This window comes from Sus scrofa, chromosome 1, assembly GCF_054392235.1.
Source record: "Sus scrofa isolate SSC_HxYL_T2T_F1_AM1 chromosome 1, Sscrofa_HxYL_maternal_Yorkshire_Landrace_v2.0, whole genome shotgun sequence".
Lineage (NCBI taxonomy): Eukaryota > Metazoa > Chordata > Mammalia > Artiodactyla > Suidae > Sus > Sus scrofa.
Window position 1 is genome coordinate 266,245,346 of NC_139383.1, and position 15,031 is coordinate 266,260,376.

The following is a 15,031-nucleotide window of genomic DNA, read 5'->3' on the forward strand; positions in this document are numbered from 1 at the left end:
CTTTGGTGAACATCTAATTCTGATTCATCTAATTCCATCCCTCTTCCATCCTGCCCAGTATGGCCTCAGGGACTTTATAGACTAATGTTCAGCCTGATTTCAGCGAGACCTGATTAAAGCTGTTCATGGTCTGCATCCATCTCACCCAGCCAGCCTCATCTCCCAGCACACTCTCCTCCTGGAGTCCCTTGCAAATCACAGCTTCCTCTGTGCTCTAAATTTAAATCTGTCAGCCCCCTGTTCCTCTACTAGATACAGCCTTACTCTGATTCATTTGTCCTCTCTCCAAACCTAAGCCTGCAAGGGTGAAAAATTTGGGTAGGCTTAGAGTCACATTTTTTTCCTCCAAATGATGATCCTCGAAGCCAATTTTCTTTTCATTCTTTTATCTGTAAGAGCTCAACATGGTGCCCCAACCGTTAGGCCCTAATTAGAAGTGCTGGGGAATAAAAGAGGACACTTCATATGGCACACAAGCAAGGACTATGGAGAAAGACAGACCTGGGTGTGAAGTTCAGCACTTCTTAGCTCTCTGGTATTAAAACAAGTTATACAGAACCTCTTGGTTGCCTCAGTTTTCTTTTACCGGTGAAGTAGGGATAGCACAGTGGAACTGTGAAGATCCAAACGGCCACATCTATAAAAGCAGTTAGCACTGCTGAGTTTGATCTGAGCAGATGTTTGCTAAATCATAGTGGACCATAAGTTGCTCTTCTCTGATCTGATCTCATGGCATTTTTGCCAAATCTATTCAAGCCACTGACAAAGACTGACTCAGTGTGGCCCGTCAGAATTGAATCTAGCCCAATTCTCTTGCCCTTCAGTGATTGGCAGGGGCTGAACCAACCAGAGGATAAAGGGGCCTCACACACTCAAAGGGGTTCTTTTGGGCTGAGATTCATTGCATTCCTAAATCAAACGGTGTGCTTTGGAAGGAAAAAGAATCTTGTTTATTTTTACATTGTGTGCCTTGACTTTTACTGCATGGAGTTCTACAGCTAGATTCTGCCTCTTTTATGTTTTGCCCCAAGTTGTACCAAACTAGCTAGTTATGCTAGTTGGTGGCGTTCTCCTTGGGATCAGAGTGTTGCCTTATAACGTGTCAAGGTATGTTGTGTGGCCCAATGCAATAGAGTCAAATTCTCTTTTTGGTTTTCTGATTTTAAACTTTCTTTGTGGCTTTTTCAAAAAATAAATCTTTCCTGTGGTTCATGTGGGTCCATAAAAATTAAGAAACTAGAATATAAGCTTCATGAAGGCAGAAACGTTTTGTTACTACTGTGTCCCTGATACCTAGCATAGCAGCTGGTGTATGGTAGGGAAAGGAAGGGAAGGAAGGAGGGAGAAAGGAAGGAAATGAATGAATGAACCCACTGTTCCTTGAGAATGGAGAGTCTTAAAGACTGGCTGGAGGAGTTCCCACTGTGGCTCAGTGGTTAACCAACATGACTAGTGTCCAGAAGGACGCGGGTTTGATCCCTAGCCTTGCTCAGTGGGTTAAGGATCCAGTATGGCCGTGAGCTGCGGTGTAGATCGCAGACACGGCTCGGATCCTGCATTACTGTGTCTGTGGTGTAGGCTGGCAGCTATGGCTCTGATTTGACCCCTGGCCTGGGAACCTCCATATGCCATGGGTGTGGCCCTAAAAAGACAAAAGATCAAAAACAACAACAAAAAAACCCCCAATTGGTGTTGGAGACCCTGAGGACATCTGTACTTTTGCTTACAACCAACTGTGCACCTTACCCTCTCTGGTTTGCTGATTGGTCTGTAAAATGAAGTAGGCGAGATGAATGGATGTAAAGATTGAGTTCAATAGTGGATATGAAAGTCTTTTGGGAAAAATACTTTGCTTTCATCACTTTCCTTTCTTTATGATTTCTCTATGGGAAATTCTCCAGATATGTTTGTTTCTGGACTGTTGTGGACAATCAGCTTTACATCAGAGTTTACAGTGAAGCCATTTCCAGATAGTTTATGACTGGTGGCTTATAACCAGATCAAGTTCTGTGTAAGTGGTAAAGACTTGGGTGTTTTCTAGAGGTTTGCACAGGGAATAGTGTTGTGTGCCTCCCTGATAGATTATGCACTGATTAGGCCCTGGGAACCATTGAGGTAGATGGAGAAGCAGAGAGTGCACAGGTGTTTGCTACACTGTTTTGGGAGAGCTTCTCAGTAAAACTTAAAATCAAAACTTTGGGTCGTTCAGGTAAGATTTGTGTTCACAAAAGGGTGGAAAGAAGAAATGAGGAAAGGTAAAAAATAGAGCTGAGAGATTGAGAGAATGCAGATGAAGAAATGAGTTTATCTAGAGCTGGTTCACTGGAGCTCTTCTAGTTGAGTGACCTTGGACAAGCCATTTCTAGAAGAACTCAGTATTGTTTCAGGCCTTCTGGGAGATAGAGATGAGTGTAACTCAGTCTCAGCCCTCCCAGGCCTGGGGGATTCACACAGGTCGGGCAAAGATGAGCGATGGCTGCAGAGCTAGAGGATGTCCAGATACTGTGGGAATGCAAAAGGGGGAGGGCTTGAGCCTGCTGCAGTGGTTCTGGGGAGGTATTAGAGAGGAGGTGGTGTTTGAGATAGGCATTAAGAGAGGAAGCGACCTTTACCAGGTCGAGTAGGAATGATGGTGGTTCAGGTGGCTCTGTTCCCAAAGGAGAGGATAACTTGCACAAAGCGTGGAGGAAGGAGGAAGCATGGTGTCTTAGGGCAATCAGCTGTGACTGGGCACACCTCCAGCCTAAGCTCTATGGAGAAGAAAGCAGGGAAGAAGGGAGGGCACAGATCATAAATATCCAGCAAAACCAGACTCCCTGGGACTTTTGTACCTGTGGACAGTGATGAGCTACGGAAAATTGTGGGTAGGAGAGGAACATAGTCAATTTGCCTTTCAAAACCGTCATTCCAGTGCTGTGTGGAGGACGAGTTGGAGTGAGGCTGGCAGGAGGGAAGCCTGTGCTACTTGTCCAGGTGAGAGATGACTAAGACAGGAGCTAGGGAGATGGGGTGGGGGCTGCAGATTCCCTATCTGTACAGTCAAATAAAATATTTCTGAACTCAAGTTTCTATGATGGCCTCAAAGACTAAAATAATGTGTAACTACAGATGAGATTGGAGATACCCTGGAAAATGATTGTCTTCTGGAGGAATACCATTTTGTAAACTCACTGTAATTTTATTGGCTAGGTATATTTGGGGGAGGGAGTGCTCCAATTTTCATAACAGCCCAGCCAAAGGGTGAAGAAACTATGCTCTGAAACTTGAAGGATGGACGCTAAGGCTGGGTACATTTGAAAAATTATAAGAGAGTCTAAGGTTTGGAAGGACCTTGAGAAGCCATCCTGTTGGGTGCTCTCAACACCTCTACAACATGCTCACTGAAGACATTCATTACAGGAAGGATCCAGTCTCTTGGTCCTTTTTGTAATGAGAAGACACTCCCCTTCTGAGTTACCTGTTCCATTGCTGAAAAGTCTCAGCCCTAAACATCAACCAGTCTGTCCCAGTTCTGCCCCACCTTGGCCAGAGAATGGAGTGTCTTAGAAAGAGACTATCTTAAGAATCCTTGCACAAAAATGCTTGATTAACAAAGGCATTACAAAAACAAGCCATTTTGCCTTGATGGAAATTGATTTTCTTTCTTTTTTTTTTAATTTAAGGCACCACAGTATATCAAGCTTCCTGTCAAATAGAGACAGAAACATGGTTGAGCTCAAGAAGGACTTTGTCAAAATAGAGCTCTGGGTGTCAGATAATTCTAATGCCAGCTGTAAGTAAGATGGTTATACCCACGATGAGGAGTACATGTGGGTCTGAAAGGCCACAGGGTGGAGGCTGAGAAAGCCAGAATCCATTCCTAGTTTTAGGAATGGGCTAAAAGCCTTGTCCTAGGATGATCACAGGAACTGTTAAAAAAATAAGGAAGAACCAGCTATAGCAAGTGTGACTAGAGGGTTGGGAAAACATTGAGGCAATGATTCCGAAAGCAGTGGGCTGCTTACTGCCCTCTCTCACCCCACACTTCCCTATCTTCCTCCTACTCTGAACCTCTTCTTCCTGACTTCTTCTGTTGTCCTCTATCTAAATTGGCTACCTTCTTCCTCCTTTGTTTCACACCCAGTGCTTTCTCACTCCAGGTTTCTGCCTCATTCCCCACATGGAAGCAATACCTTACGTGTTTATGATGCTTTGCAGTTCACAAAGTCATCGGGGATAAATAATCTCATCAGCCTCCCAACCACACTTTATAGGAAGGCGCTATCCCTATCCTGTAGGTGATGAAAATGAAGCTAAGAGAGATGAAGTCACTTGCTTAAAGACACATAGCCATGTGGCAGCAGAGGCAGGTGATGGCCCACATGCTTTTCTCCAAACATCACTCTGTCACTTCAGCTTTATAGATTAAATCTGGTATTCCAGTGTGCTGACACATGGGGGATTTTCCCTGAACATCAGGAACCAAATAATCTCCTCATTTAAGGACCCCTAAGGATGACCATTTTCTCTGAGAGGAATTTTTCGTGAAGGTCAAAGGAGAATTTGTCTCCCTGAAAGTTGTTTTGAATTCTGGGGACATCTCGTTGGTCATTGTAGTCTTTCTCTGTCCAGGCCTGCTGCATTTGTCCAAACTCCATTCTTTTTTTTTGGGGGGGGGGGTCTTTTTGCCATTTTTTGGGCCGCTCCCGCAGCATATGGAGGTTCCCAGGCTAGGGGTCTAATCGGAGCTGTAGCCGCCAGCCTACGCCAGAGCCACAGCAACGTGGGATCTGAGCCACATCTGCGACCTACGCCACAGCTCATGGCAGTGCTGGATCCTTAACCCACTGAGCAAGGGCAGGGATCGAACCCGCAACCTCATGGTTCCTAGTCGGATTCGTTAACCACTGTGCCACGAGGGGAGCTCCCCAAACTCCCTTCTGATGATACTGACACTGTGGGCGAAGTAGGCTAAAATCAGCATTGGGCGAGAACTAGTTCATACTGGTCCATTGGTTAAACATTTTCAGAAATTCTGCAAGCTAGTTGTGAAACACAATCTTTATTGAAAATTATATAAAGTTATAACAAAATGAATTATAATGGAAACAGTGGTAAGGGAATAGTCAAGATAGCACTTCTTAATTGTTTTGCCACATTTTACTATTAGTATAATTATTTATTCTTGAGGTTATTGACATCTATTGTAGCTGAATGGTGAAAATATGATATAAGGACATGCATTACTCATCTCTTACCAATGCTCTGTGATGTCACATTGGCAGCTTGAAATTGGCCACAGGGATGGGGGTGTGGGCAGGTGGGGTTCGGGGAAGGAATATTTACACCATGGAAACTGGCAAGAGCTACAAATCAAGGCCCTTTTTCTCCCTTAGAGAACCAGTTATTAAACATTTACTAGCCTGGCACTGGCTAAAATAGGTAGAGGTTTGTGGTAATGGGGTTTTCAAATCCTGAATGCTCAGCTTGGTCTTCTTCCCTGCCAGCAGGAACTTGGGCAGAAGGGTTAATGGTGTCTAGAGAGGAATGGAGAAGAATGGAGGTCATAGACATTAGGAGGCCACTCACCGTTTGCCTCTCCTTCCTCCACCCTGGGAGGGATAAGAACACCAGCCATGGTATATATCATTTAACATCTGCTCTGGGGCTGGTACTGCATTACACATGTGACGTGCCCTGTTCTGTTTAATTCTCACAAAGGCCAGATGAGATATATGTTACTGTTCCCATTTTACAGATGGTAACCTGAATCCAGGGAAGTGGAATAACTTGCCCAGATTTACCCAGAGAGAAAGCGGTAGGGCCAGGCTTTGAGGCCAGGTCTGCCTGCGCCCAAATCAGTGCTTTTCTGAAATGCTGGTGGAAGGGAAGTCACACATTATAGACCACCCTGTACATCGGATCTCACCTCCAGAAGCTTGTTTGTTGCTGTGAATCAATGATATGTCATGTGTCTTTCATTAAAGTTCATCAGGAATTCCAAATAGAAACCACATTTGAGGCATCTGTTCATTTATCCAGGCAAATTTTTGAGTGTCCATTGTGTGCCAGGCACCATCTTGAGTGCTTGGTGTCCACCAGTGAACAAGTCAGACAAGATCCCCAGTTTTTGAGGAGATTATGCACCAGCAAGGGGTGGACTTTAGATCTGGTGACACACAGGTCTTACTCTGAAGTTTCTATGTTTAGAAAACTGGGTGACGATCTTGTGCTCTTCTGTAGTCAGCAGGCCTTGCCCAGGTCTGGCAATATCCGCTTTTGAGGTTAGCAAAATTCCCTTTTTCTCCCCTTCAAAAGAAGCTTGGTCACCATTTGCCAAATTTGATACTGCTGCGGAAGAGGAAAAGCAGCCCTGGACACTGTTCATAGATTGTTTCCTCTTCCAGGGCCAGGGGATTGGAGAGAGGTGTGTGCATGGTTTCCTTGAATTGTGGTTTCCTGTTTGGGTTTGTGGTTTAAATCCCTATTTTTGGCTGTCACCTCAGCTATAGACCAGCCAATCACATGGACGAATCAGTTCTACACCCCATGGGACAGATTTCGATGTTAGAGAGGTATCTGATTTACTATTATTTTCATCCCTCTTTTGGGGGAGGGGAAGTGAAGCCAGTTGTTGGAAGAATTTTTTTTCTTCTTCAAGGGCAAGGTCAGGCCATTGTAGAATGCTTTACTGTAATCACATTCAAGTTGCTAATGGGGGTATTTCCTGAAGCCTGTATTTTGGCTGGGAAACAGACAATAGAACTCTTTTGGCAGGTAGAAGGGTGCAATCATTTTGATCTATGTAATGTTGATTTCTTTAGGCTAACTGGGAAACCCTGTCCTGATGATGGTAAAACCTCTTGAAAAGCCTAGAAACCTACAGAGGAAAGTACCTCAGGAACCTCAGTTGTTGAACGTGTGTGACCACAGCCTCATCCAATAGTGATTGGTTTTCAACTATGAGGAGATTCAGGCTTTCCATGGCTGCCTTCCACTCTTGCCATTTGTAAAGTGTTGAGCGAATATTGATTCTACTTGAAAGAGAGGTGAGTATTGATTCTACTTGAAAGGCATACCCAGAAGGTAGCATTCATTCCAGTGGAATGAGAAGAGTGGCATGTTGGTAGTAGGAAATGTCAGGCTGGGAGACTAGAAATGAAAGAGGAAAGCACCTGCAGAGCTGATGAGGTGTGAGCTCGGAGAGTCCCAACCCAGCAGGGAGGGGCTGCAGAAGCAGGTGTGGTCTGAGCCAAACTGGTCTTCCTCCTCAGGCTGCCTTCCTTTCTCTTCCGTCAAGGCCGAGGCTGACCCTCTTTGATAGAGTCCCCTCCCTGCCCCAGTGAGGCCCAGTTTTAGTAACCCAGGCAAATAGGGTTGTTTCCCCAAGCCGGAATCACATGCACAGGGAGGGGCAGTGTTTCTGTCCTCCGGGGTTCTCGACCATTTCATTGCTCTTGACTGCATCCACCCCTTCGCCTTTGAAATCTCTGCCCACAACTCTTCCCTATGAAGGGATGATTAGAGCTTCAGAACTGCTTGAGATAATCAGAGGCAAAAAACTGCAAGGTCTTGGACATCACATCTCATTTTGCATAAGCTGCTGTTATTTAGGTGAACATAATAAAAACATAATAATATATACCTCAAAAATCTGTTGAGTAGATTTAAAAATACAGTGAATATAAAATGCTTAGCATCGAACTTGGCATAAACTAGGTGGTCAATAAATGATGGCTGTCAAGTCATGTTATGAAGTCTTGTTTGGGGAAAATTAATTTATTAGAGGTGGGTATGCATGAAGGATTAGAGGCAGTGAGATAATTACAATGTACAGGAAGATTGGAATAATGCCATGAAATTCTTCAAGACTTGGGGATAAAGAGGATAGATGGGACAAGACAGAGATGAGACTAGGGATGACTCAGATAGTCAACCCAGCTAATCACCTAAATGAGGGGATACCAGTGCCTTCCCGGAGAAGCATCAGGATAAAGGCACTGAAGATGACGGAGGTAGTCTAGCTACATACCTGATCAAGCCAACTTCAGTGCTATTCACAAGGAATGTCTGGACAGGAGAGGAAGAAGCTAACTGGCTTCTTCTGAAATTCACTCAACAACTCTTTGAAGTGTGTATTATGATGTTCACCTAAATAGAAGCTTATGGGAAGTGAGATGTCCAAGATCTTATAGTTATTAAATGACCAGATTTGAATGCAGTGCCTTCTCAGGTCCCTGTTATGCTAAATGACCTGTGAATTTTTTAGAACTATTATCAGCTGAAAACTATTCAGTGGTACCCCATTGCCCAGAAGGTAATGTCCAAATTCCCAGTCAGGTTCTCCTGCTGCACATTCACCATTTTTCTGGCATGAACTTACTGCTTGGGCCAGGGCAGGATCCTGAATTCCTCTTCAGTGCTTGGTTCATTCCAGCCTTTCTATTTTTGGCCATGCTGAGAGCTTTCTGAAAAGTCAAAAGACTAGTAATGGAACCTGATTTAAGCACTGTTGAGATAATAAGAGAAATTACTTTACTTGAAATAGACCAAGAAAAAACTGTAAGTTTACTGAAAATGACAAATATTATGAAATGAATTTGCATCCCATGCCATTGACTAGTGGCTGCCTGAGGGTGGTCTTTCTTTTGATGTTCATGAGCTAATTAGACACGTGGTGAGTTCTCTGAATGCATGAATGAATGAATTTCAGGGTGATGAATGAAAAAGCCAAAAAGGCAAGACAAGAAAGACGGAGATCTTTATATTTGGGGAGAAGGAATGATGTAGGCCGGTTTTATTTCCAGTGTTGAGGGACTTAGAGTTTAAGCAGAGATTAAAAAGCAAAAATATGGAATTTATATGTGTTGTATTAATTATAAAAATTTAACAATTTAGAATTCATAATACCAAAATTACATTTCAGTATATCTGTGCTATCATAGAATGAAACAGACTTTATAAAAAGTCATTACCCTGTATACCTAAATACAACCTGATGTAGCCATTTAGAATGATAGAGGAATCTAACACAGATTCAGTAAGTTTTCTTTTTTTGCTTTTTGCTTTTTAAGGCCACACCTGTGGCATGTGGAGGTCCCCAGGCTGGGGATCAAATCAGAGCTGTAGCTGCCGGCCTATGCCACAGCTGGAGCAACGCAGGATCCAAGCCGCGTCTGCGAGCTACATCACAGCTCATGGCAACGCTGGATCCTCAACCCACCGAGCCAAGGTCAGGGATCAAATCTCTGTCCTCATGGATGCTAGGCAAATTTGTTAACCGCTGAGCCACGATGGGAACTCCAGATTCAGTAAGTTTTCTTGGGCTCTGCCTTCTCAAATGTAAGTGTTGGGTCAAAGTTAGACAGCTTCATAAAACAATAGAATTAAAGTGGTTATGCTTTGAATATCACAAATCTACACAAGAAGACAAATAAAAGCAGAAATTCCAGTGTTCTGAAAAAGGGTACTTAGTGCTTTGGATTACATTTCAGATGTGAGTATGGTTTGTAGATCAACTCCGAGTCCTCAAGCAGAAGTATAGGTGACATGCTCTGAAAAGTTGAGTTAAATGACTCGTCTCAAAAATGGCTCTAGTGATAACAAAGACAATAATGTTGAAGATGTACTGAAATTATTTCGGTATGCGTGAGAGTGGGAGATAGCAGTATATTTTCATATTAATATAATTTTATGTGCAAGTTGCCTTAGATGTGCTTGTATAACTTAGTTGCTGTATTAAATATTGTGAATAGAAATGTGACTATTTCTTGCATATCCTTAAAAGAGTGTGTATTCAGCTTGATCACAAATCTTTTTTTTTTTTTAATTGCTACTTTGTCTGGGAAAGTAAGTCTTCTCTCTGTATATGGGGTTGCTTTATATTTGGTCATATATGGCACTCATTGAGCTCCCTAGGAAGCATGATTTTTGGTTATTGGTACAAGTTAAAATTTGCATAATGAGTGTCTTCTTTGTTTCCGATAGCACTCGCCTGTGATGCACAACCATAATTGGAATGAAGGTCAAAAAGTTTACATGAATCTGAGACCTTCATGAATCCGAGATCCTTTGTGTTGGGACCTTGATGTGATTTTCTGAGAGAAGAGAAACTGTTGGAGAGGCTCAAGTGAGGGGATAACAGGGGTCTTCAGCCATTTAATATTCTTTTCCTTCCAGGCCTCAACTATCCACAAAACCCTCCTTCTCACACCATGTATGTAGGAGCCCAACTCCTTAGTCCACCTGCCCTCTGTCCCAGCCTTTCTCATATGGGAGCCTCATCAACACAGAAAATGATTTGAGTAGCACTTTCTCATTTCCTCCAAGGGTGATTTGTAACTATTATTGTCCTGGATGCATAGGAGAGAAATTAATGGATTATGTATAATGCATACTTTAGGGTCTCTGTTCTATCTCTTGGGGTTCTCTCTTCCCCAGGATTCCTGGATATGAAGATCCACCTCCTCACTAGCTGAGAGAAACTATTAATGGAGTGCTTACTACGGGCTAGGACTGTGAGAGACACTTTGCATACTTCTCATTTACTCTTTCCAACAAGACCATGACCGGAGTACTATTATTTGCCTTTTCTGGCTAAGGAGACTGGAGGTCAGAGAAGTTAATTACTTGGTGATGGTGGTGGTTAGTTAGAAAGCTAGAATTTGATCCTAGGTCATCTAGACTCCAGAGACCTCGATTTTAACTCCTGCTCTCCATTGCCTATAACTTGGTATGAATTCAGTTTATTCCCTTTTGATGATGAAAAATTTAATAAGGCGAAGGTTTATAAGAATCATAAGCAAACTCTCAATCTATTGTTTGGTCTTTTGGGCCTTCCTCATAGCACTTATTTGAGTCCATTCTCACCTGAGTCTGTCTAGATGTCTCCTGAAAATTGGGCTTAAATTGAGACTTACGGATACCTAACAGGAGGTGGGTGGTGTGCTGGTAGCAGTGTACAAGGAGTATGAGAAACTAGCCCCAGAAATCCTTCTAGGAAAAGTACTTTATTTCATAACTAGCACCTGGGGTTGTGAGCAAGCCCTCCCCAAGGGCTCTGGTTAGAGATGAGGAAAAAGAAGGTGCCAATGGGGTCAGGGTGTAAGAAATCAGCAGAAATTTGGGCATGGAGGTTGAGGAGAGAAGAGAGGCATGAGGGCTGATGTTGGTAGGGAAGCAGCAGCTGAGGAACTGAAGTCCCGGGTTGTCTACTGTAGAATTAACATGCTTGGGCTATTGTAATGTAACAGCACCTTCACTCTTGTAATCTCTGTAAACCTCTCATAGAGTCTGCTGTATGTATCAAGGTCCTGTGAACTCATGTACCTTGAGTAAGGAAATGAGTCAAACTCCAGATACGCATCAACCTTTAAGGAAGAAATGGAGTGCATACTTGGAGTCAGGACAAGGTATAAATGAACTGATTCAGTTGGTAGAAGCTGGGACTCAGAGTGTTCATGAAAATGTCGGTTCCCTGGGAATTGTTGAAAACTGGAAGCTGTCCCCAGGCTTTCCTCAGGATGAGAACATCTCATTTAGGGCTTAAGGGGCAGCTCTGAATCTGACATTTTGGATGACTCAGCGAATGACATAGTATGGACTCTCTCCTCAAGAAACTTGGTCTAGAGGGAAAGGGGATTACATAGAGGTCTTTGAAAGTCATGTCTTAAGCCCTAGGGGAAGGGAAAAGTACCGAGTCCTATGAGTTTAAAGGAAGGGTACAAGGTCTGGCTGTGTTGGGCCAGGCAAGGCTTCGTAGAGGAGATGGCAGGAGCCTCAAAGGAGGATTAGAAATTATCCAGGTGAAGGAGAGTGGACAAAACCTGGGTAGACAGTTTATTCTGAGAATACTTCTGCTGCTGCTGCCACACCTACTAGCTGTCATTGACTGAGTACATACTGTACGTACCCGACACTGTCCTTAGCAATTTAGATCTACACACTCATTCGAACCTCACAATTCTGTGAGATGTATACTGTTATTGTCACTATTTTACACGTGAAGGAGGTAATCAGGGTACTGATAGGGAAGTTTCGGAATTTTAGCGTTACTGAGTGTAAGGATAAATGCTGGAAGTGTCAGCAGTGAAGCTGGAGTTGGTAATTAAAGGCCAGGTCATGGGGTCCTATTGCTCTTTTCTTCTGGGGGAAGGGGCTCCTGGAATTTTCCCTCTCATCTCTCTTTTCTACCAAGGAATCTCTTTCCAGTTGAGATGGACCAGTACTGGTGTGTTAGATGGTGTTGCGTCAGCTATCTTTTGCTACAAAAACTCTATGTAATAATCAACCACACAGTATTTATTTAGTTAGCTCAGGAATCCGTGGGATTCAGATGATTTGGATTAGACTTGATCTTGACTGGGTTTGCTCACTGCATGTGTGGACAGTGGTGAGTCAGTGAGGTAGCTCTGCTGATCTTGAATGAGCTTGCTCACATGTTTGGCAGTAGGTTGACTGTTGGCTGATCTAGGCTGGGGTGCCTCTGCTCTGGTCCACATGCCTTTCATCATACCAGCAGTCTAGCTCAGGCCAGGTCACATGGCAGTGGCAGAAGGAAAAGAAGCAAGTTGAAATGCTCCATCAATCCCTTTTTCAAGTCTCTGATTGCATCCTGTTTGCTAACATCTCATTAGCCAAAACATGCCAGTAGGCCAGCCCAGGTTCAAGGAGTGGGGAAATAAACTATGAGGCACGTGACAAAGGGCATGCAATATGAACATGAGAAAAACTGGAAATTTAATCAGCCTGCCATATACACTCACCTGCTCTCAGCCTCCTGCTACAAGCCATTTGCAGGATGACTTGGAGGAGTTGCTTGAGGACTGTGCTTATTAAAGCAGGGAAAGGAAATGAGTGGAGAGAAGAAAGACAGGACAGCATTTGTTTTGGAGTGGGAGGAAAGAAAAGACACAGAAAAAGTTGTGATTCTGCATTGAGTTTTTGAAAAAATTTATCTTAGAAATTTTAGAATAGTTTTAGATTTATGGAAAAATTACAGAGATAGTACAGAGCCTTCTCATATACCTGTGTCCAGTTTTCCCATCCTATTAATGTTTTATATTAGTACATTTGCCATAATTAATGAAGCAATATTTGTGTAATACTGTTAAGTGAAGTTCATATTTTTATTCCTGTTTCCTCAGGGTTTTGTTTGTTTGTTTGTTTGTTTGTTTTGGTATTTTTGTCTTTTTGCCTTTTTTAGAGCTGCTCCCGCAGCATATGGAGATTCCCGGGCTAGGGGTTGAATTGGAGCTCTAGCCACCGGCCTACACCAGAGCCACAGCAACGCAGGATCCCAGCCGTGTCTGCAACCTATACCGCAGCTCACAGCAACGCCAGATCCTTAACCCACTGAGCAAGGACAGGGATTGAACCCGCAACCTCATGGTTCCTAGTCGGATTCTTTAACCACTGAGCCACTACGGGAACTCCCATTTCCTCAGTTTTTATCTGATGCTCTTTTTCTATTCCAGGATCCCATCACATTATATTTTAGCCATCATGTCTCCCTAGGCTCTTCTTGGCTCTCACAATTTTTCAGACTTTTCTTGTTTTTGATGATCTTGGCAGTTTTGAGGTGAATTGGTCAGGTGTTGGTACTTTTTTTGTTTTTTTGTTTTGTTTTGTTTTGTTTTGTTTTGTTTTGTCTTTTGGCCTTTTCTAGGGCTGCTCCCATGGTGTATGGTGATTCCCAGGCTAGGGGTCTAATAGGACCTGTAGCCACTGGCCTACACCAGAGCCACAGCAACGTGGGATCCGAGCCACGTCTGTGACCTAAACCACAGCTCACGGCAACGCCAGATCTTTAACCCACTGAGGAAGGCCAGGGATCGAACATGGTTCCTGGTCGGATTTGTTAACCACTGAGCCACAACGGGAATTCTGGTCAGATGTTTTATAGAATATCCTTCATCAGTGTTTGATATTTTCCTCATGATTAGACCAGAGTTAATGGATTTTGGGGAGGAAGCCTACAGAGGTAAAGTGTCTTTTCACCATATCATATCATATGCAGATGCTATCAGCATCTCTTATCACTGTTGATATTAACCTGCATTGAGTTTTTAAAATGGATCTTATATTTAATAACTTATTTTTAATTATATAACCTATATCAAGAAGAACAAACTTATAGATTTTTAAAATTAATTTCAAGGTAATTTGTGCTGTTTTAACCACCACTTGGATTAAATATGACAAGATGAGTGAGATCGGTGGGTTCACTGTACAAGCAGGATATATTAATTTCTCATAACAAATATGAGGTGATGGAGTTCCTATTGTGGCTCAGCAGGAATGAATCTGACTGCAGGTTTGATCCCTGGCCTAACTCAGTGGGTTAAAGATCCTGTGTTGCCGTGAGCTGTGGGCTAAAGATCCTGTGTTGTCGTAGATGGAGCTCAGATCTGGCGTTGCTGTGGCTGTGGTGTAGTCCAGTGGCTACAGCTCTGATTCCAGCCCTAGCCTGGGAACCTCATGTGCCTTGGGTGCGGCCCCAAAAAGACAAAAAAAAAAAAACAAAAACAAAACAAAAAAATAAGGTGAGTAAATACAGTTTTTCAAAACAAACAAACAAAGGAAGCATCTTAATGTCAAAGTAAAGATTATATCACTATGAACCATTAAAGTTGGAGGAATATCTTGTATGAGAGTTTCCTAGAAATAAACAATCCTTTCCATGGTTGTAGGATCAGAGCTTTAATTTTTAGTAAGGGCTTTCTTTCTTCCTGTTAACTAATATTCTTCACTTCCTCCTACCCAAGTTACTTCTAGTCTTTGGAAAAATGATATTGTCTATTCCAGAGTGTTTCATTCCTAAAAGAACTCCTAGCAAGACTTTATTTTATTCTTTCAGGATTCTTCACTTCATATTATAAAAGCATGCAGCCTCTGGTTTCAATGATAACTCAACCAAAGCAGATACAATATTGGGGCATATAATTCTTTTTTTTTTGTTTGTTTTTTTTTTTTTTTTGGCTGCATCCATGTTATATGGAAGTTTCTAGGCTAGGGATTGAATCTGAGCTGCAGCTTGGCCAATGCCACAGCT

General features: G+C 42.9%; 1 long non-coding RNA gene across 6 annotated transcripts in view; it reads left to right on the forward strand.

The window, feature by feature from the left end:
* Positions 1–15,031, forward strand: part of LOC146407169 (uncharacterized) — a 190,738-nt gene that overhangs the window by 13,121 nt on the left and 162,586 nt on the right. For 5 of the 6 annotated variants that reach the window (XR_014825998.1, XR_014825993.1, XR_014825995.1 and 2 more), the window contains exon 2: positions 6,804–7,028. This is a non-coding gene — a long non-coding RNA (uncharacterized LOC146407169). Of the gene's footprint in view, positions 1–6,803; positions 7,029–10,419; positions 10,591–11,268; positions 13,110–15,031 lie in introns of those variants that run through there. The other variant, XR_014825999.1, reaches the window with a different exon arrangement.